Source organism: Ruditapes philippinarum, unplaced genomic scaffold (assembly GCF_026571515.1).
Source record: "Ruditapes philippinarum isolate M1 unplaced genomic scaffold, ASM2657151v2 ctg14168_1_1_1_1, whole genome shotgun sequence".
Lineage (NCBI taxonomy): Eukaryota > Metazoa > Mollusca > Bivalvia > Venerida > Veneridae > Ruditapes > Ruditapes philippinarum.
Window position 1 is genome coordinate 15,787 of NW_026856724.1, and position 7,797 is coordinate 23,583.

At 32.3% G+C, this 7,797-nt stretch overlaps 1 long non-coding RNA gene across 1 annotated transcript; it reads left to right on the forward strand.

Moving 5' to 3' along the window:
• The first annotated feature begins 963 nt into the window (after positions 1-963).
• On the forward strand, positions 964-7,748 carry LOC132747485 (uncharacterized). Its single transcript, XR_009628140.1, has 4 exons — positions 964-1,769; positions 3,289-3,381; positions 4,053-4,240; positions 7,617-7,748. It is a non-coding gene; the product is annotated as an uncharacterized LOC132747485 (long non-coding RNA).
• The last annotated feature ends 49 nt before the right edge of the window (positions 7,749-7,797 follow it).

Sequence of the window (7,797 nt, forward strand, 5' to 3'; positions counted from 1 at the left end):
TTTCCTGTTTGTTGACTGCTGATTCTGAGGACGGCTGATTCTGAGGACGGACGCCTTTGTGACAGGGTACCGTGAAAAACTTATTTACTGAAACTTGTACCATGTAGATATTCTTTTCGTCGTGGGAATATTCCGCAAACGGATAAGCCACATATTCTTGCACGACTCGCAGACCATGGTCTAAAATGTCTGCCAACTTTAAACATTTTTGGCAATATGACGAACAAAAAATGTAAATACATTCTGACTTTTTTCTCTGGTGTTACTAGCAGACAAACTCGAATCTTCCTCGGTAATGCAGGCAAAATAACCACTGCTTGTCTCATTTTGTTCGTGTTGCTCGTGGCCTTTCTTTTTTAAAAACATTGGAACACGATAAAATTTGACTTTGTGAAAATAATGCCTTTGATTTTCTTCTAAAATATTTGCAGTCTAGAATTAAAAAGAAACACTGAATTTGACACAACTATGGCGGCTGATTTGTGTCATGCGCAAAAAATAAAGACTTTTCGTACTTTCGTTTCTTAGGGCGCCTCTGAACTATAAGGGAGATAAACAGCAAACTTATTTTGTCGTAGTTTTACTACATACCTCCCTTTATATTTGACAAAAATCAATACATGTATTTATAAGTTTGAAGTTTTTAAATCTGTTACGGAAAGTATAGAGCCTGAATTACACTATATGACTGTTTTAGTTCTTTATAAACATGTTTTAATTTAATTTCAATAAGATAGTATAAAACATGTGTGTTTAGTGGGCATGTTAGGTAATAACCGTAGACAATGTCCTTAATACATGAATAACGCAGTATTAAACTTAATGTATAAAATCTACAGTGTATAGTCGGTAATACAAACAGCAAATATTATAATTTACACCAGGAATACTAGTAATGGTAATCTGTCAAAAAAAAACACCAAACTTTCCGCATATGGTGTTCCGTTTGGACAATTGTGATTTTTGGAAGGAAATTTTTTCAAAAAAAAATTTCCTTTCTATAGTATCGGTCTGCAATATATCAAAAAGAACGAACAACACCTAATTGCATTCTGTTTAAGCTCAATAGAAAATAAGTAGTTAATGCGACCAAGAAAGTAGTGCAGCAGAACTATATGTATACTTTCAAACGTGGATGACTTGAAGAAAAAGCTGATGTTCAAAAAAACTTGAAATGATGATATTCAATGTTAGCTTACATCAATGGAACATAATCTTAAACGTGTACGGAAAAAAAACATCAGTATTATTACGCATTAGGCCAAAGAAAAGTTTGTGTCCATGTACCTATGTACAATAAATTGAATATAAATAAGGTGTAATTTTGTAGCAGAGATGCTGAAAAATTCACATGTAAGTCAACCGAAGGGAAATGAAAGTATTTATTGTATATATTTAGCAATTTATTGAATAGCATTTTATGCGACCGCTGATTTTTTTACGTCAATAACTCAAGAGGAAACAATGGATACAATATGTGGCCTTAAAAAAGCGTACTATTTTCGCAAAAAATGGTTCGCAAACTTTCATAGAATCAAAGCGTTTGAAACAAAAATATTATTATATAAATAATAAAAAACAAGATTACAATACAAGTCTTTCAAAAGTATTCTGGAATTAACGGATGCAATTTGGTAAAACTTGGTTTTGACTAGTAGGGCACACCCGGCCGCCATTGTTCGGACCATCGACAGAATAACGTTCGTGTTTTTCAGATTTCTCCATCCAACTTCCAAGACATAGATTTGCTGATGAATAACATCGCAAAGGTTTGTGGAAATGCTTTTATTTCTTTGTTCAAAATCGTTTTGTGTTTGCAGATGTTAATTTGTTAGACAAACGAAATTAGGTCAAGGATTGTTTACATTATTGAATTTACAGGTAAACTCGGCCCTATACCAACTCGGGACAGGTCAACTCGGTCCTCTATTAAAACCATATATTAGGATATAGATTGTTTAGATTGTTTAGTTAATAACATATTGTTTGAAATTATCTTTAAGATAAATAATTATCTTAAGAAGAGATATCAAGACAATATATGTTAAACACTGTTAAATATTAATCAATAAATAGAGTTTTTAGATTGAATTTTTGTGACAATGAATTTTATTGTATTTAATACTGTTTGTTTTTAATATGACAAATGCCTTTTTAACGATATTTTTTACAAAAAATCTGGAGTAGCATAAAATGCGTTTAAATTGTAAATTCTTTCTTTCTCTACAAATTCACATACTTTTCAATATCCTTGAGTAGATGTCTGTTAGTGTGAAAATGTTAAACCATGAAAGTTATGATGAAAACATATCAAAAGTAAGAAAAGTAATCATTATCAGTAATATGTAATTATGGGCCGAGTTGACCCGTGCTGAGTTGGAATAGGGCCGAGCTGTCTCGAGGGCCAAGTACGTTTAAGGGCCGATCTGACCCTGATTCGAATTTACAGTGTTGACTGTTGTGTATGATTTGCTTTTTCATTTCTATTGTATATAGACTATCTATTAACATAGAAATAAGTTTATAATATATTATATTTAACTGTTGTGTACAATTGATATTCGATAACTGTATCAAAATTTATCATGGCCCTCTTGATTTTTATTTGGCGAGGTCCGAGGACAGGCAGCCTTTCGCACAGACTGCAATTTGCAGTTGGTATAGTAATTTTTAGTGTTTGATGATCAGAAGATTTTTTCCTTCTGAAAATCATGGACTTGAATCAATAATTCAAATCTGTGTGAAAGCGCAAAGAGAAAGAGACTGAAAATTAATTTATTATTTCTATGGACAATATTGATGTAATAAATTTGTAATAAAACATGTGGGTCAATTTCCAGCAGTAATTGAATCATGACAAAGTATTTTTAATAATTTTATTTAACTTGTGGCTACTTGAAAATTTCATGCTGGATGTTTGCTTACCATTACATTTTGCATAAGAGCTCTATGATTGACATTAAAGTCCACGGGCCAATTCATTTCTGATATATCTATAATCTTTCCGATATCTTGTTATAATATAAATGACTGAACATCATTGTAGAATTATAAGGAAAAAATATATATATGTTCATTCTTTGTAAAAATGTTAGAAGACTTGCAAGTTACCGACTTTATCATTGCATTTATTTATTATTGAAAAAATGCTGAACAGCTAGTCTCAACAGTGTTTATAGGCTAGAATTTTCAGTTTGCATTAGGGCCAAAATTATTAAATATATTGTTAGTCATGACGGCTTTCCCATTGCTGTCATCAAACTTTAACCTTGTTCATAACTTTTTCAGATCTTGGTGTATTGTCTTCATACTTGGCCACAACAACCCTTCAAATAGACCAGACTAAACTAAATTAACTTGACCACCATATTAACATTCAAGGTAAATGTCTAAATTTTCTTGATTTTTGCTATTAGTGGCTATAACTTTTGTTATTTTTGAATGGATTGTCTTCAAACTTGAACAACAATCTTTCAGGATAGGACCTGACTCACTCATAAATGTCCTTGAAGCTTTTGTGATCAGAAGTTGTACAGAATAATACAAACCCAGAGCAATTTCATTCACTTGGTTTTGCAACTTCTGAGAAAATGGATTTAAAGATAGTTGTTTTCTTGAAATTTCAGGACAGTATAGTAGATAGTAAAGACATTTAATACATACTGTATATACACTATAATTACTATAGTATACTATAAAAATCTTTATGCTTGGACAATTTTGAACAAATTGTTTCTTAAACAGTGTAAGAAATTAGGATTTGAATCGACTAGGCTGGTCAGACTACTAGATTGGAATATTCACTTGTCCAAAAGACATTTCACTAGCACGATTCATTTGTTCAAAACAGTTGTTTATATTGCCTCTGAAAATACAGTAGCCTGGTCGGGCTTGTTACTGTGAAAAGTTGATAGCCCGAGGAGAAATTTAGTAGTCGGGCTCTCGGACTACTGCTAATTTCGAACACTGCTTAAATTATTGATTTGATATCAACTAACATAATTATTGGATACTATATGTATATCTAATAATAATTATATTTTATGTTTCAGAAGTTCGGCCTACATGTCAGATTTATGAATGTGAACAGCAGGATATCAATTTTAAGGATGCTTTAGGGTCAATGACAATGAAATCACGAGAGATAAAGGCTAAAATGTGAGACTGTCAATCTGACTAACCTTGAAGTGAACAAATGGAAAAAATGTTTCTTTCAATAGCATGGGCTTTTAAGGAAGAGGTACATGATTATTTAGAAGTATTTGTATATGATATTTCTTAATTATTATATTCTAATAGTTTTTTTTTCTTGACTTGTTTAAAGGCTGACACAGGACAGTTTATTTTAAGTCAGTGAGCTTCGATCACTGGATAGACTATTGTCACAAAAAGCCAAATTTATAAAAAAGAATTACAGTGTATTTAAAGGAATAAGAATGGATGGATTGATGTCTGTCTAATATAAATATTCATCATTTAAAAAGAGGAACCATGACAGTTTCCCTATTGACATCAACCCCATAAGAGAGAAATTCGTGTTTAAAGACACTATTTTTTACTTGAGAAATAAGTTCATGGGCGCCGCCATTTTGGCGTTCTGTCATTCTCGCGAGACAGACGAGACCGAGATTGTGACGTGTAATACCCACTTCCGGTATAGTTGTACACGCTGGCACAACTGAAATATATCTTGATGAAGAACTTATTTATTTAATTGCGTACATTATATATTATTTATGAAAACATCATATGGAACTGAATTGCTTTAATTAATTAATTGAAGACGCCGCGACATTAATTATCGTTTGACCGATACTCAAGCTTGCTGATGATCCCACCACATGATTTAAGCAATGACTGCTTAATTTTCAAAGATAAACCATCAATTTACTTTGGGTACTATGAGAAACTTCTTCATATTGACGATATATCCTTTTATTCTGTACTTAATTTTCGCTAGACAAGCTGTCCAAATAGGGTACATCGTCATATATCTTTTTTCAAGTAAAATATCAACTAAATCCAATATGCTGAGGACGTGATTTTCCGCCATTGACGCTAAAAATGAGAAAGGCGCAGGAAAATCGGCAGCCAGATTTATATCGTATGAAAACAAAACTGTCCGTAAAGTTATTTAGGCACCCAGTCAAAACTGGTACCAACAACAACAGGTTGCCCATTCCCCTATAATTACGCATATTCTCGGGTTTATCCAGTTCCCCAAAGCTTTTTTCCACGTTATCTACTTACCAAATTCCTTTCCCCGACAGATACGCATTTCTTCTACCGTAAATTTAATCCAATAAAACAAAAAATCATAAATCTACATAATATTTAAAATGATTATTGGGAACTGAAAAAAATGTGTTGCTATTTTATGACGTGCTGTAATTTACTACAGTACAATTTGACAGGTGTGGAACCGAATTCCCCCTAAGGTCATTCAGTTCACTGATGAAGCGTAAAAAAATAGATGTCTATTTCGTCATTAGAATATTTGACAAGGGTGATTAACCAATTAGGGCAACATTGTGCATGATCAAAAGGTCTGTCGGCACAGAGGCATACAAGGAGCAATAAAAATCGTTAGTACACAGTGTGACAGGAGCATTTGGTGCAAATTGGGAACAATTAAAATGGACAATGCGCAGTATTAGACATAAGTAGTAAGAACCAGCAATTGTGTGAATAAATTATGCAAATTAGATTTTTGAGCAGCCAATAAAAATGATTTGCCTGCAGTTCATATTAGGCTACGATTACGATGCGCAGCATCATACGTTGACAGACATGTTAACAATTTACTTTTCAAAACAGTTGCTGATATTTTTGAAATGTGTACATCAATTATAACATATGTTCACACCTTTAAATTTGAAAGTCAGAATCAAACTGCAAAAAATTAATTATATGTACTATTAAGAACACGTTTTAGTAGGGTTTTTATAATGGAAGTGGCTAGCGTACGGGCCCGTACGGCTAGCCAAAAGTTTTAGCCGTACGTGAGTCACGTACGACTAGCAAGGACACGATGTATTGGCTAGCCGTACGGCACTTTTCAAAATTTTATGGAAGTCGAAAATGCATATGTTATTTTATGACTTTAAGCGAGGATTTTAACAAAGAAACAGCATTAATTGTCTTTGGATGTTAACTTTTTAGAGATTAATCGCCTTGATCGCTTTATATATCGATCTTTGTCATCGCAAGATGTCGAGAAAAAATAGCCTTTGCTTGCATTTACACCAATTGAAATAGTTTACAAATTTTTGATAATAATCCTTTTTTGTTTCATTAAGTTTAATTTTCGACACCTTTTATATGGAAAAAAACAACAACAACAAACACTGAAAATGATTGTTGTTAGGCTCTTGATAATTGCGACAATTACCGACGGTACTGTATCAAGGAAAGTTTGCATGTTCCGTGAAAGGCATTCTAAAATTCTATTGTCAGTCCCTGGATAGGTTTTAATTAAGGCTAATTAATTGATTGACTGTGCTTTTATGTTCGATATTTATCTACTGTTTTGAAAATTATATAATTATTTTTGCATTTCACCGTTTTTTCCCATTCAATGTTCTTTTTATTTATTTATTCCAATCCGATCATTTTTTATTCGACCCATGTGCTTAAAATTAACAAAAATGATTTAATAATTCATACAAATTAAACAACAAATGATAAGCATGAAAATCAACAATTTTATAAACGTTCGACTTCCATATAATTTTGAAAATTGCCGTACGGCTAGACAATACAGTGCGTCCTGGCTAGTCGTTCGTGACTCACGTACGGCTAGAACTTTTGGCTAGCCGTACGTTTCTTTATTTTTTATTATTAATTTTTTTTTTGATATTGTTACGTATTTTGAACCATAAAAATCTCCTCTACACCTCCTGTGAAAATTAAATTGTCTGATCAATACTTTATTATATTAATATTTCCTTACGATTCAACTAGATTTATCATGAATCTAAAAGATGTGGGGAAATGACATCACGCGCACCTGTTTTTATACGGCCAATACACAAACATGGCCGCGCTTACCGATTTGTAGAAATCGGTGATTTAGCGATTTAAATTTTGTTATCATTCGTTTAATATTATTATTTGGCGGCAGAAAATTTGCAGACTTATTATTTATAGTATTCTTTTTCTGAAATCAAGTTTTTATTTTAACCTTGTCTTTCCCTTTAAATATCTTATACAAGAAATTAGGAACAAAATTAATAGCAAGAACAATTGTGACATGTAACATGTATTTAGGAATTCAGCTTTCTTTTCCTTTTTACCTCAGGACAATTCACATTAAAATATTGAATATTCACAGTAAGCAGTGTTAGCACTCCGACATATCTGACATATATGATCATCTTATCATCACTTAGCTGTCTATAGCTTATCAGAATCACTCACATTTATGAATTTAAATAATTTTGAAAAAATTGCTGCTTAGCAAATAGATAAAATACTTGGGGTGTCTGTGACTGATTGGTTTAGTTTCTTGACTTTAAACCTTTAAAGGCCTTTCACTGCTGTAAGTTCGTGCTCGGCAAGGGTTTACAAGTGGAATTTTAACTTTGCAATTAACTTTTTCTAAACAAATATTTCAGGAAACAGAGGCGCTTATATGATAGAACAGTAAAAGCAGGAGTGATAAGGAAAGATACATGTAGATGTGTCTTCATGTCGGAAACACTAAAGAAATAGAAATATTGTGGTTTTATAAAACTTAAAAGAAATTGAATATCAGGAGACTGCCTGCCCATTGCAATGTTGGATAATGAGTTCTTA